Source organism: Cetorhinus maximus, chromosome 2, assembly GCF_964194155.1.
Source record: "Cetorhinus maximus chromosome 2, sCetMax3.hap1.1, whole genome shotgun sequence".
NCBI lineage: Eukaryota > Metazoa > Chordata > Chondrichthyes > Lamniformes > Cetorhinidae > Cetorhinus > Cetorhinus maximus.
In genome coordinates, this window is record NC_135880.1 from 112,710,705 (window position 1) to 112,724,726 (window position 14,022).

The following is a 14,022-nucleotide window of genomic DNA, read 5'->3' on the forward strand; positions in this document are numbered from 1 at the left end:
AAGGAACTCGGGAGCTTTAAATTGGCGCGCCTGCGTACAATCGGAAGGAAAAAAAGTCAGAGACTGGTTGTGGAGTGCAGCCTCTTGTATATGCATAATACCAGTGAAGGACAAGCAAGCATTGCTCTCTCGGCTGCTCAACAGAGAGAATTAGCAGGACCACTTTCTGGCAGGAAGTCGGCATTACGCGACGCTGTACCGACTGTAGCTAGATGCGGGGGTCCACGCGTTAGCTCACTATCTGGCAAGGAGAGGGGAGGAGGAAAAGAAGAGGGAGGGAGTGAATGAGCTTTAACGTCGTCGTTGCTGCAGTGTGTGTTTGTGTGTGTGTGAGACGGTGGTGTAGTGTTTGTGGGCGCGGGGACAGAGACTCCAGTTTTGTTTGTTTGTGTGTGTATATATATATATATATAAAGGTAAAGGAAACGAATACTTTTTGTTTTACCTTACAGGCGTACTCAAGTCTGTCGTGTTTTCAGAAAATAGAGCGACACCGGGTGAGGTAACGGGAAGCAGAATAAAAAGGGAGAAGAATGAGGAAACACAAGTGAGGATAAAGTGAGAGAGAGAGAGAGGGCGGGAGAGAGAAAGAGAGACTCCGGATCCTTTGTTCGAGCGCGAGCGATGGTTGGAATCTGAGCCCAGTCGCTTCTGATTCTAATGCTGCTCGTGCAGACAAATAGTGCGGCGTTGCTAACCTGCATCATGGCTGCTACACTGCTGCTGTGATTTTATATATATGTTTGTGCATCATTTTTATGTTGTACTGCCAATGCCCAGCGATTTAAGTGGGAGCAGAGCTGTGTTTTAAGTATTGAAATAACCAGCCTCTCTGAAGGTTTTGTTTTGCCTCTTGTCCTTTCTGCCTTTCCACCACCTCCGCCCCATCTATAGATTCAGGTTCACTGGTGTCATTGAAGAGGGAAGGTTTTGTTGTTTTTGCTTGTCGACGGAAAGTAAAACGTAGATTTTCCATAAACCGAGAGGACCAGCGAAATAAATGCATTTGGAAGATTTTTTTTCAAAAATTCTGTTTGGTTCTAGATTGGAATGTTTTAGACTGTGTCCGCTGGATTCGAGCTTGTTTATTGTGAAGTGCAGTTGTATTATAATGGATGCAAATGCTGCATTCAGCACTCCTATCCGGGTTTAAATATTTTGCATTTTCACGTAACTGTTCAAAATATTTAATCTATTTTTGAAATAGCGTTTCTATAGCAAATTACTGCAAATCTACTGCAAATTAGTTATACATTTGGAGTATGATGTCAGTGTGGAAGATGTGGTGCATTGATGAGAGGTAGCATCTGCACTGTTTCTGCCACCACACAAACCGACCCAAAACTGAATAAACTCCCACAAGACACGTAAACATAGTCATTGAGGAATAATTTAAAGATTCAAATCAATAATAGTCCTATATTCTGCCCGTGGCCTGTAGATAACAGGAGCAGGCATATTCACCTTCTAGACTCTATTCTAATGTTAGGTAATTTGTGATCTGATAGCAAAATTAATTTTATTTGAACATAACAATACATTATTGTTTAGAAATCACTTTTATTTAATTCTCCAGTATTGTAAATTATTGTACTAGGCAGAAAAAGAATCGTTGACTGGCTAATTAGCAGATCAAGGAGCCTCAAAATGCTGTAATTGATACAACATTGCTCACTTGCATAACCATATCAAACTGCACTTCAAGGTTTTACATATTCAATTTCATGTTTAATATGAATCATTTTAAATGCCTTTAGAAATGTTATTAATACAATGTTTAGGTAATATTGAAATTTTATTTATTTTTCCAATTTCCTTCCTTTAGGTACGAGCGCATTCAAGAATATGGTTTCCTGGACATCGGCCCCTCTGCACTTCACTTAGTCATTCTTCATTCTTGTCGCTAGGTAAGGAGCAACACAGTCAAGCTTGATCCACTTCATGCCTGACACTTACTTGCCTAGTTTCAATAATTGTGATTATCAATGGGAATTCTGACTGTTTGTACTCTCTACCCTCTCCCCAGTCCAAAGGTGATCAGGCCAATTTTTGTGGCTCACCTGCAGCTTTGATAGAGACGAGCTATGTCATGTAGGGAAATGCAGCAATCAGTTTGCACCTCAGCAAGGTTCCACAGAAAGCAATGTGATTAATGACCAGATAAGTTTTTAGTGATATTGGTGAAGGTAAATTTTGTCCAGACACCAGGAGAACTCGCCTCTTCTAGAATAGTGCCAACGGGATCTTTTACATCCATCTGAAAAGATTGGTGTTGGGAAATAGAGTTTAAGTAAATTATATTGGTATTTTTGGATGTTAGGAATGAGTTTTAGCTTTAATGTTTAAATTTGATTTGTATTTCTGTACCTGTGTTAAGAAAAGGTCAAGTTGAGTTTTAGTTTCACTTTTAAAAAGTGCCTGCATTTCTAATGAGAGCTTACAACTGTAAGAGAAGTTAAGCAAACACGAGTAGAAAAACTGGGCTGTTGCCAAGCAATGGGTCCAAAGAGGCTGGCCCCTCCCACAGACACACATAGAAGAAACTAGAAACAACAGTTTTTAAGTTCAGTTTTGAATGACAGCTGTCAAGTAGAAGCAACCTAGAAGGTGCAGATAGCCAGTCCCAAGCTAAAGAAGGAAGTCTCGCAAGAATCCAGGGGAATGGAACAGGAGAAAGTCACAAGCAGACCTTCTAGTCAAAGGAAGGACAGGAATCTGGAAAAGGACCTGTTAAGAGTGAGGGGTAGAGAAAGGCTTTAAGCTTAAAGCTCCAAGCTGCAGGAAGTGGTGTCAAAGCAATATAAAGGCCTGTGTGAAGCCAGAAGGTCCAAAGAGGCGGTTGAAGTTCTGTTAATCTTTGCTATGGGCATGTGAAGCAGTGGTACTGTTGAAGGCTGAGTTGATGAGAGTGCATGCGTGGAAGACGACTTGAATTCGTGTGGTGACCCAGGGGAAACATCAGAAGGAGAGAAGGAGGTGGACCCTTGTGGAAGGCATCTGAGAGAAAGTGTCGGTTTGGGAGAAGATTCCAAGGTGAGTTCTTGGAAAGTGGAGATTGAAAACCTTTGTGTGAAAGACTGAGTTCAATGAGACTGGTTGGCTCATCATTTAACAAGCATCTGGGGGAAGTTGATGCGAGACCCATAGCATCTGTTTGGAGGTGGCATCTGTCAATTGGTTTCAGAGTGTTGTGTATCTGACCACCTATTGCCAATTGGTTTATATGGACTGCACTTGCAGTGAACATTAGGGTATAAGGTAGCTTTTGTAACTTGTGTTATCCTTACAAACCTGTATATATCCGTAAAGGTATAGTTGTGGGTGAAGGAGTATTGTAACATAGTTCATCTTTTGTATTAATAAATGTTTTATGCTTTTGTTAAAAGCTCATTAGCTGTCTCCTGTGACTCTGTTCAGTAGCCCCTCTCCATGTATCTAAACAAACAAATAAAAGTTAGGATCTACCAAGCTGGATCCACCCTGGGATCAGGTTTGTCCAGTGGTAACCTCAGCTGGGGATCATAACATTGGTATGGCCTAGTTTAATGTCTTATTCAAAAGGGTTACCCCTGACAATGTAGCACTCCTCAAAATACACTGGTGAATCAACCTGTATTATTTACTGAAATCTCTGGAGTGGAAGTGAAATTTTTACCATTTGAACCAAGGCTGACACTAGGCTATCAGTGATGCACGTTCAATAATTCTATTCTGCTATATTTAAGAACACGTTGGGTCTCTTTGGTGTTTGTGTTTGGACTGTATAAGTTACTTAAACTAAAGATCTAATCAGCTTCTAGTATAGTTTGTTCATGTTTCCTTATAATTGTTTTCTGGCTTGTGTTGATGAAGGGTATTACTTTCGTACCCCTGTATTTATGGTAGAGCATTGTTCGCGGCTGAAAGACTAATCAGACTGGCTTACAGTGTGGTGATAACAAATGGATGCAGCGGAGAAGAGAAGAACAAGTCAATGAAATTGGGATCGGAGCCAAAATGACAGACAAATATTTTAAAGCTATTGAAAGCAGGAATGGAGGAGATGAGGTGGAAAGATTTAAGAAGTTAGTCTGAGAGCAGGAGTACAGCAGATGAATCGACAGCCACCAATGTTGAATGTGGAGGATGGGGAAACAAGGAGTGGGCCAATGTTAGAGAAGGATGAGAGCAGTGCATAGGGCTGAAATTGAAGTGGATGGGGGTGAGGTAATGGACACAATTGAAGGCAAAGACAGGAATTTTATAATTTACATGAATGGTCACAGGGAGCAGTTGGGTTGATGGAATTGTGAGGCTATGAATAGATAAAGATATGAGTAGTGCTTTTTTGATTAGTTGCAATTTATGGAGGGTGGAAGTGGGGAGGGAAGCTTGGGAACTAGGAGAGAAACAAAGCATGAGGTGACAAAGGCACTGAATGATCTGAGCAGCAGTTGGTGTGGTGGTAGTAGTGGCTAAATCTAGCTTTAATGTTACCATGTTTAGTTCAAGGTGGACGAATATACTCTCTTTGTCTAGCCTGCTAAGGATGGCTGAATTTATTGTCCTTTTCACATCCTTCAACAAATATTCTGGAATTTGTAGTAATTATTTTTGACCAGTGTGTGGGTTTCAAAGCTGTTCAGTTAACACTTGTACCGTAATCCATTTTGAGTTGAATGTTGCCAAGGTCCGTTGCCTTTTGCAGACAGTGGAATGTTGCAAATAAATTAGTTTGGGTACTTTCCTTCAATATCAGCAGTGACAACTTTGGATAGCTCTTGTCTTGGACAGATACTACTTAAAGAGCTTCTGAAACTTTTCTTCAATTGTTTGGAGTCAACAGATTTTGTGTAAAATAGGTTGAGCTGCTAAAGCATGCTGCCTTTATTTAATGGTTCTTGACTGTTTGTCTGTTGCTGAATCTCTGCATCACAACCAAATTCCAGAGTTGGGTTGGTAAAGCTTTATACAGTTTGACAAATGCTCCATGGATAACTCCATGTTTCTTTCCACAGAGGATTTGCTATTGATCCAGTTTGGCGATGCCTTGGTAGTGATGTCATTGATCATGATTTTGGGAATGTCAGCCCTGTCTTCGTGGCAACCCTCTTGCCTCTGAGGATTGAGCGTATAATCTAAGTTGACACTTTAGTGACGTACTGAGGGGGTGTTATACTGTTGAGGGTGTCGTCTTTCTGATGAGACGTTAAACTAAATTAGAGAGTCATAAGGACTCGAAACATTAACTTTGTTCCTCTCTGCAGATGCTGTCAGACCTGCTAAGTTTTTCTAGGTATTTTTGTTTTTGTTTTGGATTTCCAGCATCCGCAGTTTTTTGCCTTTAAACTAAATTAGGTTACATCCACTTAACGTCTGCCCTGTTAAGTGGATGTAAAGGACCCCATTGTATTGTTTGAGGAAGAGGAAAGAAGTCCTTCCTGGTGCCCTACCAATACTTAACCCTTAAACCAGCATTACTAAAGCAGTTTATCTAGTCATTACCCCATTGTTATGTGCAAATTGGCTGCCACATTTCCTACATCACAGCAGTCACTACGCTTCAAAAGTACTTAATTGGCTGTAAAATGCTTTGTGGTATCCTGAAATTGTCAAAGGCACGATTTAAATGCAAATGATTTTATCTCTGCCACTCTGTGGATTTGACAGCTTAGCGTACGCTTGCATCTGTCTGGCTTGACTTGGTAGTGCATGGTGGAAGGTCAAACCTGATATAGTCACTACTTCATTTGTCATTACAAAAGTTCAGATTGACTCAGAATTAGCAGATTTCCCCAAAAACTTGTAAGCCAAGTAAGGCAAAGCATTTTAAAAAATTTAAACTGCAACATTTTGGAGACACTTTTTTTCTCTTGTGGATTGTATGGAAATTGCAGTGTTTCTTTGTACTCGCACAAATTACTACGGTCATTGTATTTTGGGTACACAGTTCTTATGTTTCCCTCTAATGTTCTAAATAACTTGGTGATAAAGGACTTTATTGTGTTTGTTAATTTAAGAATCTAGCTTTGGGGTTGATGGGAAGATTACTATCTGGATATGTTTGGTTCTTGGGAACTCCTGTCTGGAGTTTGGAAGAGCCTGGGGAGCTCCAACCTGTGATTACATGCTCAGATTTCAACTAAAGAGCACTTAGATATTGAGCATGACCACCAACTAATTCACAATGTGTAGAAATTTTGTAAAGCAACATTGAAGTCTATCAAAGTGTATGACTTCTATATTCTCTTTACCTACCATTGTAATGTGTGTAATTTTATATTTGTATATTTTTCGGCCCTCTACTCTCTCTCTATTCTTCCTTCCACTTCCCTCTCCACCCAAAAAAAGAGAAGGATGGATTGGTGGCCTAGCTTGTTAGTTGAAACATTCTGATTTAGGTTTCGTAGGTGGCAATCCCACTCGATTACCTCACAACTCTGTTTCACTGCTTATAATCTGGTCACAAGATGTTCAAACAGAAGTTTACTCATTGAATCCCATTATGCAGCATTCAATGTATTTACAAATTGTGGATTCATTAAAAAAACGTTTATGCTCCATGGATGTTCATTGCTTTTAAAATATATTTACTTGTTGAGTATGTCTGGGAAATGAATAAGGATTGGCTAACTGACAGGAAGCAGAGGATAGGGATACATGGGTCATTTTCAGATTGGCAAATTGTAACTAATGGAATGCCACAGTCATCAGTGTTGGTGTCTGAACTATTTATGATCCATATTAATGACGGGGAGGAAGGGACTGATTGTATTGCAACCAAATTTGCTGACGATGCAAAGGTAGGTAGGAAAGCAAGTTGTGAGGAGAAAGCAAAGAGCCTGCAAAGGGATGTAGATAGGTAAAGTGAGTGAAGGGGAAATAATTGTCAGATGGCGTATAATGTGGGAAAATGTGAGGGTATCCAGTTTGGCTGGAAGGATAGAGAAGCAAAATACTACTTAACTATTCAAAATATGGTAGCGAGATCTGGATATCCTTGGACATGAATCACAAGTTAACATTGCAGGTAGAACAAGTAATTAGGAGGGCAAATGGAACATTGGCCTTTAATGTAAGGGGGATGTAGTCTCAAAGTAGGGAGGTCTTGCTACAACTGTACAGGGCATTGGTGAGACGGCACCTAGAATACCATGTGCAGTTTCTTTTTCCTTAAAGAGGGATATACTTGCAGTGGAAGCAGTTCAGAATAGGTTCACGAGGTTGATTCCCAGGGTGAAGGCATTATCTTATGAGGAAAAATTGAGCAGGTTGGGCCAATACTCATTGGAGTTCAGAAGAATGAGAGGTGATCTTATTGAAACATATAATATTTTGTGGGGGCTTGACAGGATAGAAGAATGGGGGGGGGATGTTCCCCATACTGGGTGAATCTAGAACTAGGGGGCACAGTTTTAAAAGTAAGGGATTCCCCATTTAAGATGGAGATGAGGAGGAATTTCTTCTCTTGAGGGTTGTTAGTCTTTGGAATTCTCTTCTCCAGAGAGAAGTGGAGTTAGGCTTATTGAATATATTCAAGGTGGAGTGAGACACATTTTTGATTGACAAGGGTGATCAGGGGTTTTGGGGGCAGGCAGGAAAGGAGTTGAGGCCATAATCAGATTAGCCATGATCTTATTAAATGCTGGAGCAGGCCTGATAGGCTGAATGGCCAACTTCCCCTATTTCTCTGATCTCAATTCTATAATGACTAGTTGAAAAGTCAACATTTTCCTGTGATGTCTGAAGACCTTACGAATAATGTAATTTAATGCTGCAGACACATTGAGAGACATTTTTTGCATTAGTGCTCTGGGTGTGGAATCTTGCTTGATGGAGGAGAAGATTGGTCACAGATGTCAACTTCCCAAATTTCCACTCATTAAAGCTAATAACTGGAAAATTGAATGGGTTGAATGGGCGGAACTATGTCCTTATTACCTAATCTGCTCTTCTGCCAGTGAGTTTATATGTTGCACGTAAGGTCAGAATTTACCCTAGTATTTTTGGTTTGCCCCGTTCATGCAGGTTACCTAATTTGTTGACTGATACTGCCCTTGTGAAAGATTTAAAAATAAAATGCTAAGAGGTTAAGCTTCTGTATCCTGTACATGTGAAAAAAACAAACAGAAATTCTCTATCTGACCAGTGTTTTCTAAACTGGTTTCAGTATGTAACATTGCACGCACACTTTTGAAAATTTCCTTTAGGTTAGCTAATTTAGACAAAATGCAACAGTCTGTTTGTAAATTTTCAGTCTACAATTGGTCACTTATTTAAGATGAAATGAGTTGGGTGCTTCAGTGTGTTTTGCATATTGTTTTATTTTCTCTGCTGGAGTTATGATACAAGACCTGCTTCTTCCTGCTAGGAAAGAATTTTACAGCACAGAGACAGGCCATTCAGACTAATAGACCTATGTCATCGTTTATGCTCCAAACATGCCTTCTCTCACCTTAGTCCATTTCAGCCTATCGATGTATCCTTCTATTCATTTCTCCCTGCTGTACTTATCAAGCTTTGTTTTAAATGCATTAAATTCCTTATGTTGCAAGCCCACAGCACAACTGTCCACAAATTGATGCAAAATGGCAGGGTCGCTGTAAAGATGACTTGTGTTGGAAATGGAGAAGTCAAACTGGTGTGGTTGGAATAATGTCTCAGGATTGGATTAAGACATACAGCCAGAAGAATCTTGCATTCTATTAAATGATCTCATCTGGCTGTGATTTGTTTCATGGCATGAACCAAATTGTGAGACGTGCTATGGCCTTTATGCAAGCTTAAGTAGGCTATTGAATGGTTGTTTATTGAGCAACATTGTATATAGATGCCTTAAAACACACAGCTGAGGGATGACTTGGCTATTTCATGAGTAAGGTCTTAACATGCAAGTGACAGAAGTTGAATAAAGTACAGGGATCTTGTAAATATAATACATTCAATATTTCATTGTTCATTATACAAATTATTTTGTGGAAGTTACTGTTGAGCTATTTTGTTTGTATGTTTTATATTGAATAGATTAGTTTGTTCAGTACTTCAAAATAATTTTTCCTTTGGCCTGTGGATGATAAATTCAACAGGATTAGTTGCAGTGGGGTATATCTCATAGTAACTTTGCTCATGGACTGTTGTGTGCTCATGTTCAGAGCCAGTGAAACTAGTGTAATGGGCGTGCAGGCTTTGCCAGACGTAAGTACAGACGAAGACCTCCAGATATGGAAAACAAAACAAATTGGAAATAAATGGATTGTGTATTTTGTAATATATTTTTGATTTTTAGGTCAGACTTTTGTTCTTGAAAATAAACAGCAACATTCCACCACCGGGCTGGATTTATTTCTCAATCAGCTCCTTTAGCACCCCCAATACCCCCCAGCTTTTTTTTTGGTTCTTCCAACCATTTAGCAGATAAATAACTTGGAACCAGTTGCCAAAAACAGCACGGGTTGATGCCTTACTATTTATTTCCTTTTCCTCCCTGTGGAGGAAATAACTTGTTGTCTCCAGATTGAGATTAGACAATTCCCATATGGATGATCCCAGGTGTACACATCCTGCATCTTTTAATTTTATTACAGGTAGTGTAACAATGGTGCAGGTAGAACCAACTGGCAGAAACTAAATGTTAAAGGTTAAAATAGGTTTGGTGGTTACTTGGAGTATTAACAGCTAGATGAATTTATATTGGAGTTTTAATAGTCATTAAGTTTAATGTTTGTTCCAGTAGTTCAACAAGGTGCAACATTTAACAGGCAGGAGAAATGTTTAGGGGAAACTTTGCTGATTTTCTGTGTGGATGTGCAACTTTAATTAGTTTTGCTTCCTTAATATGTGGGGATCAAGCAATATTTGACTCTGATCTGTGATATATAGAATTGTGGAATGGTTAAACTCAGGAGGCGGCCATTTGGCCCTTCATCTCCATGTTGGCTTGCTGCAAAAGTAACTCACTTAGTACCATTCCCTGCCTATCCTCTGTAGTCCTGCAGTATTTTTCTGTTCAGATAATTATCCATTTCCCTTCTGAAATCCATAATTGAACCTGCCTCCTCCAGACTCTCAGGCAGTGTATTCCAGAAACTAACTAACAAGATGCTTGCGTACCAGCATGGGCCTCAGTTATGCCTTTCTCTTTGTGGGGTATGTGGAACATTCCTTGTTCCAGTCCTACTCTGGCCCCCTCCCACAACTCTCTTTCTCCGGTACATCGATGATTGCTTCAGTGCTGCTTCATGCTCTCGTCTGGACCTGGAAAAATTTATTAATTTTGCTTCCAATTTCCACCCCTCCATCATTTTCACATGGTCCATCTCTGACACTTCCCTTCCCTTCCTTGACCTCTTTGTCTCAATTTCTGGTGATAGACTGTCCACCAATATCCATTACAAGCCTACCGACTCCCACAGCTACCTCGCCTACAGCTCCTCACACCCCGCTTCCTGTAAGGACTCCATCCCGTTCTCTCAGTTCCTTCGCCTCCATCGCATCTGTTCTGATGATGCCACTTTCCAAAACAGTTCCTCTGACCATGTCTTCCTTCTTCCTTAACCGAGGTTTTCCACCCACGGCGGTTGACAGGGCCCTCAACCGTGTCCGGCCCATCTCCCGCGCATCCGCCCTCATACCTTCCTCTCCCTCCCAGAACCATGATAGGGTCCCCCTTGTCCTCACCCCACCAGCCTCCACATTCAAAGGATCATCCTCCGCCATTTCTGCCAACTCCAGCATGATGCCACCACCAAACACATCTTCCCTTCAGCCCCCCCTGCCCCCGCGGCATTCTGCAGGGATTGTTCCCTCCAGGACACCCTGGTCCTCTCCTCCATCACCCCCTACACCTCAACGCCCTTACACGGCACCTTCCCATGCAACCGCAGAAGATGCAACACCTACCCCTTTACTTCCCCTCTCCTCACCGTCCAAGGGCCCGAACACTCCTTTCAAGTGAAGCAGCATTTCACTTGCACTTCTCTCAATTTAGTCTACTGCATTCGCTGCTCCCAATGCAGTTTCCTCTACATTGGAGAGACTAAACGCAGGCTGGGTGACCGCTTTGCAAAACACCTTTGGTCTGTCTGCAAGCATGACCCAGACCTCCCTGTCACTTGCCATTTCAACACTCCACCCTGCTCTCTTGCCCACATGTCCATTCTTGGCCTGCTGCAATGTTCCAGTGAAGCTCAACACAAACTGAAGGAACAGCACCTCATCTTCCGACTAGGCACTTTACAGCCTTCCGGACTGAATATTGAGTTCAACAATTTTAGATCATGAACTCTCTCTTCCATCCCCACCCCCTTTCCCATCCCCCTTTTTTCCAATAATTTATATAGATTTTTCTTTTCCCACCTATTTCCATTATTTTTAAATGTATTTCCATCCATTGTTTTATCTCTACCTTTTAGTCTATTTCGATCCCTTCCCCCCACCCCACCCCCACTAGGGCTATCTGTACCTTGCTCGTTCTGCTTTCTACCCTTAATGTCACCTATTAGCACATTCCTTAGATAATATCACCACCATCAACACCTCTTTGCCCTTTTGTCTGTGACATCTTTTGGCTATCGCCACCTATCACTGGCCCTCTATCCAGCTCTACTTGTCCCACCCCCCTTAAACCAGCTTATATTTCACCTCTCTTCTATTTTTCCTTAGTTCTGTTGAAGAGTCATACGGACTTGAAACGTTAACTGTGTTCCTCTCAGCAGATGCTGTCAGACCTGCTGAGTTTTTCCAGGTATTTTTATTTTTGTTTTTGTTTTGGATTTCCAGCATCCGCAGTTTTTTGCTTTTAAGATACTTGCTGTGTTTTTTTCAAAAAAAGTTTTACGCACATTGCCTTGGGTTCTTCTGCCATTCACCTTAAATTTGTGTTCTCTGGTTTTTGACTCTTAAGCCACTTTGAACAGTTTTTCCCTATGTAGTCTGTCCAGACCCACATGATTTTGAACACTTCTGTCAAATCTCCCTTCGGCTTACTCTTTAAGGAGAACAGCCCCAGTTTCTCTAGTCTATCCACGTAACTGAAGTCCCTCATCTGTGGATCCTTGTAAATCTTTTCTGTACCCTTTTCTAATGCCTTTGTATCCTTAATCTTAACAATGTGGTGTGCACGGTGTGGCCTGTGGGTGTGTTTTTTCAGGGGCTAATGATCTGTATCTACTTTCAGATCATCATAAAATTAAATGCACTCATGTTGATTGTTCTATCTGAGACCCATCTTGCGCTGTTTGACGCTGTTCCCACTAAACTTATGACCAACCAACTTCCCTTCCTGGCTCCCATGTTAGCTGTCGTTCTTAATTGTTCTCTCCCTTCGCGTACTGTATCACTTTGCTTCAAATCTTCCATCATCATCGTTTTTCTCAAAAGTCCAACCTTCAACTCTTCTGTCCTTGCGAACCATCTCCCCTTCTTCAACCTCCCTTCCTTTCAATTCCTTGAATGTGCTGTTACCTCCCAAATTTGTGCCATCTTTTATCGAACTCCATGTTTGAATCCCCCCACTGAAACAGCTTTTATCAAGGTGATAAATGAAATCTTGTGTGACTGACCATGGTGAGCTATCAATCCTCCTTTCCTTGACCTGTGTGCTGCTTTTGACACAGTTGACCACACCATCCTCCTCCAAAACTCTTCACAGTCATCCAGCTGGGTGGGACTGCATTCTTTTTCTATTCTTATTTTGCTAACTGTAGCCAGAGAATGGCTTTCAATGGCTTACCACACCCACTCCTTCACCATTACCTCTTGTGTCCCCAAAGATCTGCACCCCTCTTGTTTCTCATCTTGGCAACATCATCCAAAAAGACAGTGTCTGTTTCCATATGCATGCTGACGATATCCAGCTTGGTCTCACCAGCACCCCTCTCGACCCAACTCTTCCACTGTCTTTAAATTGTCAGACAGCTTATTCAACTTGGTGGTTGAGCAGAAATGTCTTGCAACTAAATATTAAACTCCATTCCCTGGCCATTGAGTCCTTCTCTTTCCCTGACTAAATCAGACTGTTTGCAACCTTGGTCTCCTATTTGACCCCAAGATGAGTTTCAAACCACACGTAAGATATAGGGAGCAGGAGTAGGTCATTTGGCCCCTCTAGTCTGCTCACCGTTCAAATAAATCATGGCTGATCTTCTAAATGCCATTTTCCCACACTATCCCCATATCCCTTGATGTATTTACTGTCTAGAAATCTATCAATCTCTGTCTTGAACATACTCACTCTGACTCTCCACAGCCCTCTGGGGCAGAGAATTCCAAAGATTTATCACTGCCTGAGTGAATAAATTCCTCCTCACTTCAGTCCTGAAAGGCCTAGCTCTTATTCTGAGATTGTGACCCCTGGTTCACGCCATCACTAAGACTGCTTGCTTCCACCTCTGTAACATCACCTGATTCTGTCCATGTCTCAGCTTGTCTGCTGCTTAAATGCTTGTCCATGCCTTTGATACTTCTAGATGTGATTATTCCAAAACACTCCTGGCTGGCCTCCCATGTTCTCCCATTCATAAACTTAAACTCATCAAAATCTCTCCTGCCTATGTCCTTACTTGTACCAGATTCCAATCACCCCATATCCAGTTGCTTGCTGACCTATATTGGCACTTTGTTAAGCAGTGCATCAATTTTAAAATTCTCGGCCGTGTTTTCAAATCCCTCCAAAACTTTACCCCTCCCTATCTCTGCCGTCTCCTTCAGTTGTCCAATTCTGGCCTCTTGAGCATCCCTGATTAATGCTGTACTAGCAGCTGTTACAATGGTGAAGTTTAGATGATTATTATGTGTTAGAGCTGTATCTTTTGAATTGTAAGAGGGTTATAATTTGGGACTGTATTTTAAACTTAGGGTAACTGAGGGGGATCATGTGATCTGTGCTGGAGTCTACCTGTCTGTAAAAGCTGGATGTGATTAGTAAGGATCAAAAGGAAAATTCAAATTGTATTACTGAAGGGGAGGTGAGTGTTATTTACATTTGGGGACAATCATAGCTGTTGCTATGTCCATAATCAAGTCTCCTGAAAACAAAGATGTCAC

At 41.3% G+C, this 14,022-nt stretch overlaps 1 protein-coding gene across 3 annotated transcripts in view; it reads left to right on the forward strand.

Annotated features, from left to right (window-relative positions):
• The first annotated feature begins 299 nt into the window (after positions 1 to 299).
• The window catches only part of spina (spindlin a), a 108,871-nt gene continuing 95,148 nt past the window's right edge, over positions 300 to 14,022 (forward strand). For all 3 annotated transcript variants that reach the window (XM_078568576.1, XM_078568579.1, XM_078568578.1), the window contains exons 1-2: positions 300 to 416; positions 1,826 to 1,883. The gene's annotated coding sequence lies outside the window, so the exon portion shown is untranslated. The remainder of the gene's footprint in view (positions 417 to 1,825; positions 1,884 to 14,022) is intronic.